Source organism: Puma concolor, chromosome B3 (genome assembly GCF_028749965.1).
Source record: "Puma concolor isolate L17-30 chromosome B3, mPumCon1.1.hap2, whole genome shotgun sequence".
In the NCBI taxonomy this organism is placed as follows: Eukaryota; Metazoa; Chordata; class Mammalia; order Carnivora; family Felidae; genus Puma; species Puma concolor.
This window is the reverse complement of record NC_141672.1, coordinates 116,186,727-116,202,781: the sequence shown is the minus strand read 5'-3', so window position 1 is coordinate 116,202,781 and position 16,055 is coordinate 116,186,727.

The following is a 16,055-nucleotide window of genomic DNA, read 5'->3' as shown; positions in this document are numbered from 1 at the left end:
GTAATTTTATAATTTTTGATCAGAGAGAGAGATGTTTAAGCACTTTGCAAGCAAAGACGATAGTTGTTACATACAAATATAGGCATTTTGCCATGTTTCGATTATGTTTTAGGAAGTTTGGAGTGAGGGTTTTTATGGGACACATTATCCCCATTGAAAATAATGATTAGTGTTTGGGACAGAACATGTTTTTCAGGAACAGATTATTGATGGTGAGTGAAATATGTTTGTTTTTGTTAAGATGGGACTTTACCTCTCTCTCATCCAAAACGTTGTTTGATGGCAGCATAAACTCTCTCTTTTCGTAACTATTGTTCAGTGTCAGGGTTGCATTAAATATGAATGGATGACACTATATCCAGGTCACTAAAACTTGAGGGGTGGTAATTTTTTTGCTCCATTTTAGACCCAGTGAGCATCCTTGCTAACAAAATCATGCTCCATCTCTAAAAAAATGAGTGAAATTTTAATAAGCTGGAGGAAGCAGGTGCCCAGGGGAGGGTGGATCTGTTGCACCATCAGAACACCCCTCTGCCATCATATACACACACATAAAACATGCACGGCAGAAGGAATGAAAAGAATCAGCCAGCTAAGGAGAATTATACAGATTGTTTGCACCTGACAAAACTGTGAGTGGGGGAAAAGCATTACATTCTTTTTTGTACTCATTTGTGGTTTTGTTTGAAATTTTTACTGTGAGTAACTCAAATTGATGTGTTTCTTGCTGGAGACTCTGAGTAGATCATCAAGAACTGCATACATAATCAGATAATTCCTTGTGACATTTATTCACTCATTCATTCTTCCGTTTACCTAATATTCACTGGTGTCTACTACATGCTCAACATGAAAAAATGAATAAGGAAGACACAGTGCATTGGTTCAAAGGCCCTTAGTGATTTAAGAGTGATGGGCACTGGGCAGAAGGTTCAATTTTGGAGGATCCAGAAGAATATCTACCGTAATCACTATAAGAAGGAGGCTCTGCTGACAGACCTCCAGGTGCTCTATCCAGTATGTCTCATGGCAAATTTGGGTGACGGTCCCCTGAGAGCGTTCAGGAGCAGGAATGGGTTTTCCACTGTGTGTTAGTTTCCTGCTGCTGCTATGATAAATCACAGTAGACTGAGTTGCTTAAAACACCACTAATATATTATCTTACAATTGTGGAGGTCAGAAGTCTGAAATGGGTCTTACTAGACTAAAATCAAAATTTTGGCAGGGTTATGTTCCTTCTGAAGACTGTAGGGGAGAATCTGTTTCCTTGCCTTTTCTGGTTCCTAGAAGCCACCTGCTTTCCTTGGCAAATTGTCCCCTTTCTCCATCTTCAAAGCCAGCAGCATAGCATCTTTAAATCTCTCTCTGCCTTTGATACCCCTACCTCTCTCTTTCACTTATAAGGACACTTGTTATTACATTGGGTCACCCAGATAATCCAGACTAATCTCCATATCTCAGCATCCCTCACTTCATCACATCTGTAAAGTCCTCTTGGTCGTGTAAGGTATGTCATGTCATATTCACAGGTCCTGGGGATCGGGATATGGACATCTTGTTGGGGAGGGCATTCTGCTTACTATACCTTGGGCTTCCTGGGCCTGTCACTTGGCTCATGCCCTGCAGATAGTCCAGGGTATCATGAGAGAGGCTAGGCTTCAGAAGTCCAGGGCACTATTCTGAGTATCTAGAGGGAGCCAGGCCAGGAGGTCTGTGGATGTGTCACTAAAATGTATGATCACCCCTAGTCCAAGAGATCAGTAGGAGCTTACATCAGACCCAGGAACTTTAAGCAGGCTGAATAGTCTCAATAGACAGCCACTTTGCCTTGAACATGTCTGATCTGTGTATCAGTAAGGATAGTATAACTTACGTTGTAGTAATAAATAATCTCCAAATCTTGGTAGCTTATAAGAACCAACGTTTATTGGGTAACACTGCACATCCATCATGGGTCAGCAGAGCTCCGCTCTGTGCTCATGACTCTGAGAGACCCAGGCTGACAGAGCAACCACCATTTTCAAACATCACCAATTGTTATGTCAGAGGGACAGACAGAGATCATGGTGGGTGAAGGAGTGTCTTGCCAAATAATTAAATACTTGGGCTTTGAAGTGACATATATCACTTATTTTAATTCACTGGTCAAACTCAGTCACATGTTCATTCTCAAACACAACGGGATCATGAAAGACAGGTGTGCCATGTGTCCAAAAGGCAAAGAACCAAGAATATTTGGTGAAGAGCATTAATGACTACCTTCCTTAGTGTTTTCTACTAGTCCCTGATGTGAATGAAGCTGTGCTCCCAGCAAGGCCACTTTTGTGAATCCTTGGAATGATCTGAGTTGATCCAAGAGCTTATGTCGAGTAGAAGCAAATGGCAACCCCATATCATCATCACGTTAACTCCTGGCAAGCCTGGTTTGTCCTGGGCTTTCCTCTGCAAAGAAAGCCCCATGATATGGCAAAGATCTGATGTACTTTTGAGCCCATGCAGACCTGGATATAGGCTTTGAAAAACAGTCCTTATACTTGGCAAGATCTGTGCCAGTATGGCTCAGAGATTGCAAGTACACTTGGTTCCTACTGAGGTGGGCTATAAGAGCATTTGTGAAGGCAGTAGATATCAGGACACTGGAGTGATGCTGGCAGGGCCATGGGATTTATGGAGGGGAATCGATACATGAATAGCAGAAAATAAAAACATGAACATAAAGGTGAGCAACAAACCTAACCTCTCCTATGTTCCCCTCCAACTCCAGCTGTCCACCTCAAAATCCACAGGTAAGACTCCACATAGCTTGTAGGTGAGGGGGTCCATTTCTCGCTCCTGCTGTTCTGCCCCTATTGTGGGTGCTCAGCAGGTACAACCACCTGGACTGGGCACCAGGTGGTTTTATAGGGTCTGTGGAGCCAGGGTTCTGCTTAGAAGTTTGGAATCGATGGAATTTTAATCAAAATCTCCTTGCATTTTGGTGAGAGGCCAGAACACTCTCTGCTCACAAAGGAACTTGAGGTGGTGGGTGAAAGGCTCAAGAGCTGCTTGATCCCTCTCTTCTCACTTCTTGCAGATGGACACAGGGCCCACTAAACTGGGTCCCCAAACACCAAAATGCACTATGGTAGTCAGGGTGAATTGGCAAGAGGGTCATGCGGTCAGACTCCAGAAGTCAGTGTCCGTGGCCTCTGTGCTGGCTGGGTGGTACAAGGGGACTCACAAAACTGGAAGCTCTCCTTCCACCTTCTCCCGGACTCCACCCCAGTAGCAATGTGGCTCTGAGTCTGTGTGAGTAAGAGCCTGCCATTTGAATCTCTAATTCAAAATGAGAATGAACTACCTTTTCCTCTGGAAATTACTAGCATGCTTCTCCCAGGTAGGGAATGTCTGGTTCTTCCTTTGGCCAAGGGCAGAATTCCCAGTTCTGTGTTCTCAGAAGAGTCGATCATGAATCCAGACAGATTCTCAATAGGACTGAGGGCAGCTTAGGGCTTCTTGATAAAAAACTATTTGAAATGCAGGGAATCGAGAGAAGGAAAATCAAAGCCTGAGACTGAACCAGCAATTAGACTGGCTCCTGGAATATATTTAAGTCAAATCAATGCACGAGGGAATTTCAGTCACGGCTCACTTTCTGTCTCCCACAGCCCACGGCTGGAATCCTAGCCCTTCAATCAGAGCTCCCCAGAAATACAGCAACATCCATCTTCTAAAATGCTTTATCACAGTTGTGCAAAGTCCTAGTGCATTCCCCTGCTTTTGTGGATTTATTTACATATTGATTTATTTATTCCTCTCTCTACAGCAGCAGGCCTCTTGAGATTATATTATTTACAAAGACATTGGGGTCATACATCTGGACAATGGAGTGAGGGAGAAGGCCATCCTTGGATGTGCTGAGCTGCACAGATTAGCCTTGTCATAAACCGAGTGTAGGGACAGGGTGTGAGGAGGCAGCCTCAGGCCTGCTGACTCCCTCGGTCATCTTGCCCCCAAAGGCAAGGGCTTGCACAGGAGGGAAGCCAAGGAGAAGAAAATGGGAATGAAACGGTGGGGAAGGGGAGAGAAAAAGCAGTAGGGAGCTCTCAGTATGACCTCAATGGGACCCCACCAGGCAGAGAAGTGGGACCTCCCTACTGCAACCCACAATGTTCCAGGGTCCCAGTCAGCGGGGAGTCTGCCTTCTCTGTTTCCAGGTCCTGCACAGGGCAACCCCTCTGGCTATCCTGGATTCCTTTCCCAGACAGAGAGGACTCCATCAAGAGAGGAAAGAAAGAAGAAAGAAAGAAAGAAAAAAAGGAGAACATTCAGGAACAGAGCCTGGAAGAAACTGAGATGAGGGAGAGAAATCTGTTCCCTGGCAAAGGCCCCGGGCTGCAAGAAAAAGCCTTCCAGCGCTTTTTATAGATGACTTTTTTTTTTTTTTTTTTTTTTGCTAGCAAGGCAAATGCTGGAAAACTCCCTTCATTCTGATTAGCATTCTTATCACTAGGCATTTCCCCTCTCTGCTCTCTGTCCCATGAGGATTAGCTGAGACACAGAGATGACATCTTCCCAGTGGTCATAAAGGAATCCTGGCGGGCATTGAGTTGGGCAAGCGGCTGACAGCCTAGAGAAGCTGAGGGTGCCCGGAACTTGGCTTGCGACTTCCTTTCAGGGTGGAGGCTCTCAGACTTCAGGGTTTAAAAGGAGATGTTTGTGTTTGTGTGGGATGAGTTTGAGGATGACAGCTTGTAGGAGAAAGTCAACTCAAGGCCGGGCAGCTTTCTGGGCAGGACCAGTGTGTTCCAATTGCGGCTTGAACTTCCAACTGAGGTTTGCAGTTGGAACCAGAAGGTGTCCCCTTCTTAAAGGGCCAGCTCTCACGAGGCACCCAGGAAGACACTCGGGAGAGCTCACCTGTGTTGGCTGCAGGTTCCAGGATTAAAAACTTCCCCAAAAGGCTGCATTCTTGAACCTGCTGCCTCAGAGGTTTGAAGACAAAGTAGCAAAACGAGCCTCATCCGGGAAAAGTTCAAGCTAATACATCTTGGCAAACATAACGAAAAACACAGACAGTTGCTTTAAGAGAGGAACCCAGAAAGAGGTCAAGTTCTGCTGAGAGAGGCAGAGCGGCAATTAGATGGGGGCTTATGTTGCAGCGTGGAGGCAAAGGGGTCAGAGAGAGGGTAGGACACTGTGCATCTGATTTCATGGGGGGAGTGGGTCTGGAGACAGGCCGGGGAGGGGGGGCCTGCATGGGGCGCGGGGGAGGCTGGCGCAGGCTGTTCCAGAACTCAGTGGAGTTGCTCTGTGTTGCTCTGGCCCGGCGGGAAGGCAAGCTTTTACGCTAGGATGTCCCAGCCACATGGACACGGTGTAGTCAGTGGGGAAGGAGGAGAGTTATTTACTCTGATTTGAGGTTTCAGAATGAGGAGTTCTCATTGGAATGCTTAAAATAAAATTTTCAGCCAAAGAGAAAAATAAGGAACACTGAATCTCTTTAGCTTGTGCACTTCTCTTGTGAGAGAAGCACTGGAAAATCACTTTAGGAGATACTTCTAATTATCGGGGGGAGATTAGCACCCAATTCATTAAATTTCATAACCAAGACCTGCTGAGACACAAGAGCCCACGTTTTATCTCGGATTTAGGATCAGCCAACCAGAGAGGAATGTGAGGAATGGAGGGGGCAAGACCGGAGGTGCCATTTCCACCCAAGTAACCAGTCTGGGCAACTGCCATAGTCCTTAACCCCCCAGTCCCTTGCCAGGCTAATGCTAAGATGCTTATTGGGGCCAGACGAAAAACCCTTTTACAAGCTTTGCTTTGACTCCATTATTTAAAATAAATTGCTATTTACCAATAACTTTTCTTTTAAAAACTGATTATAGAAGAATCACACATACAAATCCTGTCTTTCCATCAGGAGCTATATTTCAGAGTAACAAAATAGTCCCTGCTGACAAGGGAATGTTCCGTTTTACAAAAGAAGGCAGGCTAATAAATGAAGGAGGAATGATAAAATTGGAAAATTAACATTTTGCATCCCCCGTTGGGATAATTGATTCAGGCCAGGATCATCAGTGGATGCTAAAATCATCTGGCAAAGGTTGATAGTGGATTACATATTTACAAGGTACCAATTATCACCCCACAGTTTACTTGCTAGTTCCAAGGGGGAATGGGGCTTACTTTGCAACGAAGGGATTAAGCCATCACCACCATAACCTAGAGATCAATCTCAGCATCACTAACAGAAGGCCAGCCTGACACTATGTGCCTCCTGATGTGACACATTGCTAAGTACACAGCGTCATCTATGAGCTTTTCTGGATAAAAATATTTAACCTGAATCACATCAGGACTTTACATCTAGCTTCCTTGACACCAATATGTTAGGTATCGCCTCAATGAAGCAATTAAGCAAATCCAAAAGATGGGCTATTCTATTGTATCTTCAGTAAGCCAGTGTCAGAGAAAAAAAGGGAGTGTGGAGTTAGATCAAAAGAAATTTTTTTACGTTTTTTTTCAATGTTGATTTATTTTTAAGAGAGAGAGATACAGAGTGAGAGTGGGGTGGGCAGAGAGAAGGGGAGACACACAGAATCTGAAGCAGGCTCCAGGCTCCAAGCTGTCAGCACAGAGCCCGAGGTGGGGCTTGAACCCACAAACTGTGAGATCATGACCCGAGCTGAAGTTGGACCTTTGACTGAGCCATCCAGATGCCCCAGATCAAAAGAGACTTAAATGAGCTCATTACTAAGGTGATTTTGATCCTTTACTTGTCCTAATGTGAAGAGATCAGCTGTATGGGATATCTGGGAACAACTGAAGAAATCTGAACGTGGACTAGGTATTATATGATATTTAGGAATTACTGTTAATTTTATTGATTGTGATAATGATATCATGGTTATAGAGAAAAAGCCCTTAGAGACGCGTCCTATAATATTTAGGAGTGAAGTGTTGTGATGTCCATAACTTATCAAAAAACGCTTGAGCCAAAAAGGAGACAGAAGAAGCAAAATAAAACAATTTTTGCCATGGACCGCAAAGAACAATGAAAACAAGTAAATTCTCCCCTACAAATACATGTGCCAGGTTTGCCACATGCTGGGTCTACAGTAGTGTGCAAGATGGACGTGGGTCCCCCTGGTGAAACTCAGAGTTTAGAGGAAGAGGGCAGGAAAACTCAGTGTCATAATAATAATGATGATGATGATGATGATGATAATGTAATAAACATTATCTAGCATCTATTATGTGCCAGTGGAAGAGTGCTTAAATATATGATCTTATTTAATTTCCCGAGAGCTCTCGGAACTGTTTCGGCAACCGAGGCTCAAGCAGGGATGTCCAAGTTACAGAGCTGGGGAATGGCTGAACCAGATCCTAAATCTGCAGTTTGAGTGCCGGTCCTGGTGCGTTGCAGGAGGTCCATGTGACTCCAAAAAGTCTTAGTATGGATTAACACTTTCTTTTTTCTCTCTCTCCTTCCTCCTCTTTTTTCTTGTAATCATTGTAAAATAACCCTGCTCTTGGCTGCCAACCAACAGGGAAGTGCTTTTTCATTTATATAAAAGGTATGAAAGCAAAATAATAAAAACCCTCTCATCTCTGAACTCCATCACTAGACTGCCTAGATTTTTCCCTCGTCTCCGCTAGAAACTTCATTTTCAACTTCCTCTAGTTAAGCCTGCTTTCTTCCCAACAAACACATTAAAATAAATACATGCATGACTAATTGTTGAATTATTTAATGCAGTGGTTGGTCTGTTATTTTAATTGCTAGCATTAAGCAAAATTGTTTCCTATATTGAGAAATATGCAGCTTTTGGCTGCGTTCGGTTCAAATGTATCTAAGGGCTAGAACCGGACCTTGGCCCCCACCTGGCTATCACTGGTCATCAAATATTTACTGAGTCTATACCATGTGCCGCGTACTGTGCTATATTTATAACATGGTTTTCTTGGCACTCCGGGTTCCTCAGGACTCCTTTACAAACAAGGTTTAGGATCCTGGCTCATTTGCAAGTTGGGAAGGGCCTGAATGCTGACCATACATGCCTTCAGGGCTAGCGTTCGGTGTCCGCTGGGAAGTCAGGTTTTATGAGCCTGTCACCACTGCATGATGCATTGCCAAGAGCAGACAGTTTTATGGCATTACGGTAACTAGTTCCTGCAGTGGAGGCTCCTCCTATCAGAGGAGCCCTGGTGGGTCCCAAGCAGCTCCATCTGCCTGTGCAGAAAGCTCAGCCATTTCCTGGGCGCCTACCACAGCAGTGTTGCAATGAGAGGGCTTGTAACGTGGGAACCTGGGCTGATCCCCAGCCAAGGATCTTAGAAGTTCAATTGGAGGCGGATGTGTAGTGTCCCCATCCCACTGGCCCGGGCGTCTGTCTAAAGCCACCTTATTTGTGGCTTTTATTCTCTTCCACTTTCGCCCCTAGGCGCCCTATTGATGTTAGTGGATTTCCATATCTGAGAGGGATTTAAGGAGCTCCAGAGGTTAATGGACTTGTTCCTTGTTACCCAGCAAGTCTGAGGCACAACCCGAAAGGCACAGCTCAGCACTCCTGCCGCCCATTAGAGTCTGTCTTAGTTACAGCCAGAGGACTCCAAGTTCCCATGTGTCATTAAAGGAAATACTCAGTGGGACTGCACGAGCTTTGGCATGTGTGAAATTTCACACCTCAGAGATAGCACTTCTGTGTGTGTCCAGACTGCTTTCTTGCATGTTAGTTTTTTTTTTTTTAAGAGCAAGTTATTCTATACCAAGACCTTTATCATAAATTATTTAATTTCTTTTCCAGAAAAACATTTCTCCATTGTGTTCATCGCCTAGCCGGTCACTGAAGCAATTACCGGGTCTTTTTTGAAAAGTACGTTTCCCCTTAGATTACAAAAGTAGTACGTGTTTGTTATAAAAAAATAAATAAATAAAGGCAGAAAAGCATAGAGAAAAAAATTTAAACTGCTTGTAATTGCACTGCCTCAGACATGACTACTGTCGACATTTTGTGGAATTTGCTTTTATTCTTTTCTTTTATACATATGTAATTTTTAAACAAAATTGGGATCATACTACTTCCTATAATTTACACAGCTTGAATTCTTTCTTACTTACAGAGAACATCATATTGTGAGCATACTCTTGTCAAATGTTTTCCAAAATATTTTTAAATGGCCACATAATTTCAGCAAATAAGTTAACCATCATCTATTTAACCAATCTCTGAACACTTCACTTGTTTCCCATATTTTACTATCATAAGATATACTTTGTTGAACATCCTCAACATGAATCTTTGCCCTACCAGGATTATTAAAAATAGAATAAATTTCCAGGGTGGAATTACTACATCACGGGGAATAAACGCTTTCCAGTCTTTTATCTTCCATGGGGCACCTAGTGGCTCAGTCGGTTAAGTGTCCAACTTTGGCTCAGGTTGTGATCTCGCAGTTCGTGAGTTCAAGCCCCCAGTCGGCATCTGTGCTGATAGCTCAGAGCCTGGAGCCTTCTTCGGATTCTGTGTCTCCCTCTCTCTCTCTGCCCCTCTCCTCACCCCCTCTCTCTCAAAAATAAAAAATAAATATAATAATAATAATAATATCTTCCAGAAGGCTTGACCAACTCACCTTTGTGTCAGAAAAGTAGAAGTCCATTTGGTAGCACTAAACCATTTTACGATTTTTTTTTAAAGCTTTCCCAAATTAATAGGTGTAAAATAGTATCTCTGTATCATTTTAAGACTATTTTATTAGGGGCGCCTGGGTGGCGCAGTCGGTTAAGCGTCCGACTTCAGCCAGGTCACGATCTCGCGGTCCGTGAGTTCGAGCCCCGTGTCAGGCTCTGGGCTGATGGCTCGGAGCCTGGAGCCTGTTTCCGATTCTGTGTCTCCCTCTCTCTCTGCCCCTCCCCTGTTCATGCTCTGTCTCTCTCTGTCCCAAAAATAAATAAACGTTGAAAAAAAAAAAAAATTTAAAAAAAAAAAAAAAAAAAAAGACTATTTTATTATTGCTGAAGTTATGCCCCATCATGCCATAAGTTTTTGGGCCAGAAAAAATATCCTTGCAAGCTCTGGTTCAGTTTTTGGTTAGGATTTACTCCAAGGTTTAACTATCCGAACGTTCCCTGAGTAGCCTTATTTGAATAGTGACAATCTTCATAGATAGGGAAAATGCCCATGATATTTTTGCAAAGACTATTTACGGTGTGGTTTTGAAAATACACTCTCCAAAGACTCCATTGGCTATTTTGCTTCCCATGACCCCAAAATACAGGTTTTCCCTAGGGTTCTGCACTCAGTCCTCTCCTCTTGTCTTGAGATTAAATTTAAATCAGTAAGTTGTATCTACCTGCTTCTTTGTGCTTCAGCAAACAAAACAAGACATGGGCCTTGTCTTATAAAGTCTTACAATTTAGACAGATGCCTGCATATATAATTGGATTGAAATGCCTACAGTGCCAAGCGTTGCTATCGGGCCATAAAATGCTAGGATACTGACGAGTGGGAGTTACACCAACCATGAGGTTAGGAGATGCTTCTTACGCTGTGTTTTGGAAGAAGGGCAGGTTTTTTTTTTCCCCTGGAGTCACTGAAAAATATTTCTAGTTTCCCATGTTCTTGTATTACCGTTTCACTCGCCTGTCGAGAGGTGGTGTCTATATCCCCTCCTCTTGAACCTGAGTGGGATTTTATGAGTGCTTTGAGGAATGGAATGTAGCAGATGTAACACAGCGTGACTTCTGAGGCTAGGTCATAAAAAGTGATGGGACACACACACACACACACACACACAAGTGATGGGGCTTCTCTCTTTCTCACTTGAGGCAGGAACCTTTGGAGCCACCATGTGAGAAGTCTGGTTACCCCCGTGCGTGAGCCACAGTGCTGGGAAGACCTGAGAGAGAGACAGAGAGAGGAAGGAAGGGAGGAGGAGAGGGAGACGTCTGAGGAGGTCCAGCTGTTCCAGTCCCCACCTGTTGGATTCTTCCCAGGCTGAGCTCTAGACATGTGAGGAAGGAGCCTTTAGATTATTTCCTCCCTAATCACAGGCTGATGGCAACTATTTGAGATTTCCTGAGCAGGAACCACCCAACTAAGCCCAATCAATCCTCAGAATCAGAACAGTTAACAATAAAATGACTATTGTTGTTTTAAGCCACTACGTTTGGAGGTCAGTTGTTACTCAACAGTGGATAGCTGGAGCACCCTGTATAGAAGAAAGAGCATTCCAGTCACAGGGACAGTCTGAGCATTTTTCTTTTCAAGCTTTCTTTCTTTTTCATTTCCAACTGTCCTTTCTATGCAGACAACTCCTGTAGCTGGAAATACAATCCTCCCCTCTCCCAAACTGATGTGAGATAGTCCCAAACTGATGTGAGACAGCTCTATCTAGGTATCATACCCAAGCCACGAACTCGGTATATCACCAAAAAAGCTCAAAATGATCTCCTAGAAACAGTTATTTTTTGTGGCCAGTACTTTGGTTCACGGCACCACCACAGCCCCACACCCTCTTAATTTTGGTGTTTTCATTGATTTTTCCCTGTCCCAAAATTTGACCTCCAATCCCTTCCTACATCCTACAGCTTTACTTCCATATTATTTTGTGTCTCTTGTACCGCCACCATCGCCATGTTTCCATGCCCTACTTCCTTTCAAGTTCAGATCTCTCACATGGCCTAGACCAGTACCCCCAACCTGGCCTCCACTTTCCTCCATTCTCTACTGCCACAGTAGTTTTACCACAGAGCAACTCTGATCACATCATTTTTTGCTCAAAAGCCTTTAGTAGCAAATTTCTCGTTGCCCCCTGCAATTTCTTACCATGTATGGGTAAAGTAAGAAAAAAATGAACAAGAAGGATAGAAAACTTCCAACATGAGCAGATAATGAAACGGTGCTTGGAGGGTAGGGAAGGTAGATTAAAAGGCAGAAGGCCTTCTGTACTTTATGTTAGTCTCCACTCATCCCAGCATGGTATAGATAGGTGTCCTACATTCCTGATATTTGTCACCTGCCTGGACCATGTTCCTCCTAGTCACCCAGTCATTCCCTCTTCCATCTGCATGGCCAACTCAGGGTAGGACTGGAAAGGGGTTCTGGGGAGAGCAGGGAAGCTAGGGACTAGAGAATGGTCAGAAATGTGCACCCAAGGGTCTAGCCTAGTCATTGGAATAAGATCAGTGCCAGGAAAGCAAAGCAGACAATGAAGACCAAGACCCATAGAAATTACAGCTGGGTCCGAGGTCAAGGAGAGTGTGCTAGAGGGCAAAATTATAGGCACTGGGTAATTGCCTGGGATGGAGCAGGGAGTATTGTGGGGGTAAGTATGGAGTCAATAACATTCCATGAAGTAATGAGGTTGGGTAAGACTCACTGCTTAAGGCATCAGGCTTGGCTCTCTCCGGGGAATCTTTACATGAGCAACAGAGCCTCTGATCCCCTCCTTAGTCCTTCGCAGATGAAAATACTGAATGACTGGCATCAGCAAAGCACAGTGAAGAGGGTCAAGCAGGTGGAGTGGTAGCAGAATGCCGGGAGGAGAACTGAATAGCAGGCTGGCCAAGCGTTGCAACTTCTAAGAGCAATCATCGTTCTGGTGGTTTCAACAATTTGAAGAAATGGCAAGAAATCTGCCCCCTTTAGCTGAGTTAGGTCCTAAGGAGTTTCAGTATGGAATGCCCAATATGGATTACGACTGGCTCAGATTGTGTGAGTCAGGGAGAGCTTGTGAAAGACTGTAAAGAGCATGACAAAGCTGTCCTTCTAAAAGGTGCCAAGCTTGGGGAGCTTGAGGTTGGGCAGGGTTAAATGGATGGGGACTGCCCCTCCAAGGGTGGAGTAGGGTGGGTATTTCAGCCACTGAGTATTCATCAACAGCTATTAGCTGAGTCCCTATTATGTGATATCTTACACTGGGTTAGGAAAAATCATGGAGATTTCATGGCCAGTCCCTGGCCTCGAGGAATTCAATTTATTAGGACAGACAGAGCCATAAAGGTGATCTCAGCAGAGTACGGGGCAGGCAGGGAAGCACCAGGTTGGACATCTAACTCTCACCTCGGCATCAGTGAAAACTTCCTGGAGAGAATATTGATAATTTGTTGAACACAGGAAACCATCTGTGTGCCCCAAAGCCAAGCCAGAAAGATCTCAGCACAGAAATTTGGCACGAAAACTCTGTATGGTCCATGGAAGCTCAGAAATTTAGGATGTCCTTGACATTTCAGGGAGCAGCGAATCCCCCACATTACAGGCCAGGAGGCCTCAAAGTGGCTAAACCTTTGCAGGTCTCTGGCTGAGTGGCTCTCTCTGGGTGAAGTATCCTTCCATAGGCAGGTGTGATTAGCTAGAAGTCATGATGGCAGGGCACATGGTTTTCAAGAGTCTGGACTCACAAACACATAGGTCAATAAGCACCCACACCCTCTATCCCCAGAAATTGTAGGGCAGCCAGTGGGTTGAGACCAGAAGTAGATGAAGGTGGGCCCTGGGAAAACACCCTATTGCCTACTCTTCACACCCTGGCACAGCTTCTTTCTAACTTCTTCCTAGCTCCCCACCCTGCCCAAAGGAAGAAAAGTTGCTAGCCTGACGGGTCAGAGTCCAGAATGTCCATTGGGCTGCATTTTATTGGTGAGTGGGGTTACCGTACTTGAATGGCACCCATCCCGAGTTCACTTCTCTCTCTTCAACTTCCTACCTTGTGCCAAGGAAGGTCTTGGTCTTTGGGGCCTCATGGTGCTCATGCTTCCTGCTGGTATGTGGTAAGCATTTCCAGGCCATGCTGCCACCTCAACGTGGGCCTGCCCATGTCTCTGTCTCCCTGAACGTGTGGTTGAACGAGTCAGTTAGATTGGGGCTTCCTCACTTTCTGGCACATGTACCTGCATTTACTGCCCCTGGATTTTAGATTCAAGAGGAGGGTTGGGGAAGGATGACTTCAACCATCTCATACAATGATCCCTTCACCAGTTTCTTCATTTGAGTATCAACCATTAACAAGGCTAATAAAAAAAAAATGGCATTTTTTATTCTCCTCTTGCTACTCTTCCTTATATGGGACATTAAGGAGCAGGCTGATTGGCAGGGTAGTATTTTAGCCTTCCTGGCTGTAATACCATTATAATATTTATACTGAAACTTACAACCCCAGCCTTTAATGTTCCCCTGTAAAGGGAAAGCAGAGCTTTCCACTTATGGGCACATTGGACTAGAGCCCAAAGTCCTTGGGATCCTCCCAGGCATATTGGCTCAGCCTCAGGAAACAGCAGTGAGCTTACAGATTGGGCAGCTCAGGGCCTGGGGTGAAAGTTCCAGCCTTGCCCCCAGCTCTCCAGAGGCAGTGGGCTATGCCGGGTGCTCAGCCTCTCCTGGAGCATGACACATTGTGGCATTAGTCTGGTGACATTTTCAGCTGGGAGGCCTGAGCGAGCCACCTGGTCCCAGAGAGATGGGTATGTGTAGAAAGGGGAATGAAGGGGTGAGAACCATACAGGTCTTCCTTGGACTGATCTCTGAAGAGATTCTTGCTCCTGGATTAATCCTGGCCCAAAAGGTCATGGTAGCCCAAAAAATGCCCCCCACCCAAGGGTGTCCATGTCTCATCCCTGGAAACTGTGAGTATGTTAAGTTACAGGGCAAAAGAGACTTTGCAGATATAATTAGGGCTATGGATCTTAAAATGGAAAGATTATCCTGGATTATATGGGTGGGCTGAATGTAATCACATAAGTCCTCAAAAGAGAAGAAACTTTCCCAGCTGAATGGAGAGATATGGCAAAAGAGAAGTCAGGGAAGATAAGACTTGAACCTCTGATGTTGGCTTTAAAGATGATGGGGGCCATGAGCCAAGGCATGTGGGTGGCTTCTGAAAGCTAAGAACCCCTGGCCAATAGCCATCAAGGAAATGGGGACCTCAGTCCTACAAACTGCATGCAACTGGATTCTGCCAACAACCTGCGTGAGCCTGGAAGTGATCCTACCCCAGAGCCTCCAGCGAAGAGCACAGCCCCCGCTGACACCTTGAATTTAGCCTGCTGAGACCTATGTCAAACTCCAGACCTACACACTAGGACATAATAAATGGGTGTTGTGTTAAGCCCCTGTGTAGAAAACTACACAGATGTAGAAAGCTTAGAGATATTACTGAATCAGTCCATGACCCTAGTCTTAGAGTGCCCTTGGCCATCTATACTTTCTTTTTTTAAAATTTTTTTTTTCAACATTTATTTATTTTTGCGACAGAGAGAGACAGAGCATGAACGGGGGAGGGGCAGAGAGAGAGGGAGACACAGAATCGGAAACAGGCTCCAGGCTCTGAGCCATCAGCCCAGAGCCCGACGCGGGGCTCGAACCCACGGACCGCGAGATCGTGACCTGGCTGAAGTCGGACGCTTAACCGACTGCGCCACCCAGGCGCCCCATCTATACTTTCTTAAAGCACTGGTCGATGGGACTCCCAAAACACAAACTGTGATTCTCACAGGGATGCTCTCTCTGCCAATCTCTTGGGGTTTCAGTTCTAATCAGAGAACTTTGCCTCTTGCTTACGCACAATTATTGTCTTAGATGATACATGGCCCCTCCTGTGGCAGTCCTGGTCTTGTTCATCTGCTAACAAATGTCTTTCTGAGGGAAGAGACCCCATATTTGACCTGAGGCCTTCCAAGAAGAAAGAGTGGTCTATGGGCAGGGAATAGGTATGTCTAGTGCAGCCCTTTGGCTTTATAGCATATTGTGCCCCAAAAGGACAGAGCTGTGGCAATCAAGGGTAGCATCTTGTCTTTCGGGGTGTGGTTCTAGACCCTGAGGTCAGAAACGTCAGCTCTTCTTCCCGGAGACTGGGTCAAGTAGAATTGTGTTAATTCTGAGCTGTAGGGTTAGTCAAGGACAGGCCTAACCCTTCCTGGGGGCCCCCTGGGGACAGTGCTTGGACACCAGCGATCTAGAAGGTGGTCTTTCTCAGGGAAGACCCAGTGAGCCAGGAGGATATTGTTGTAGCTGGATTTTACCCTAATCCAGCTTTGTGTTTGTCTTAATCATCCACTCTACTTAAAAAAG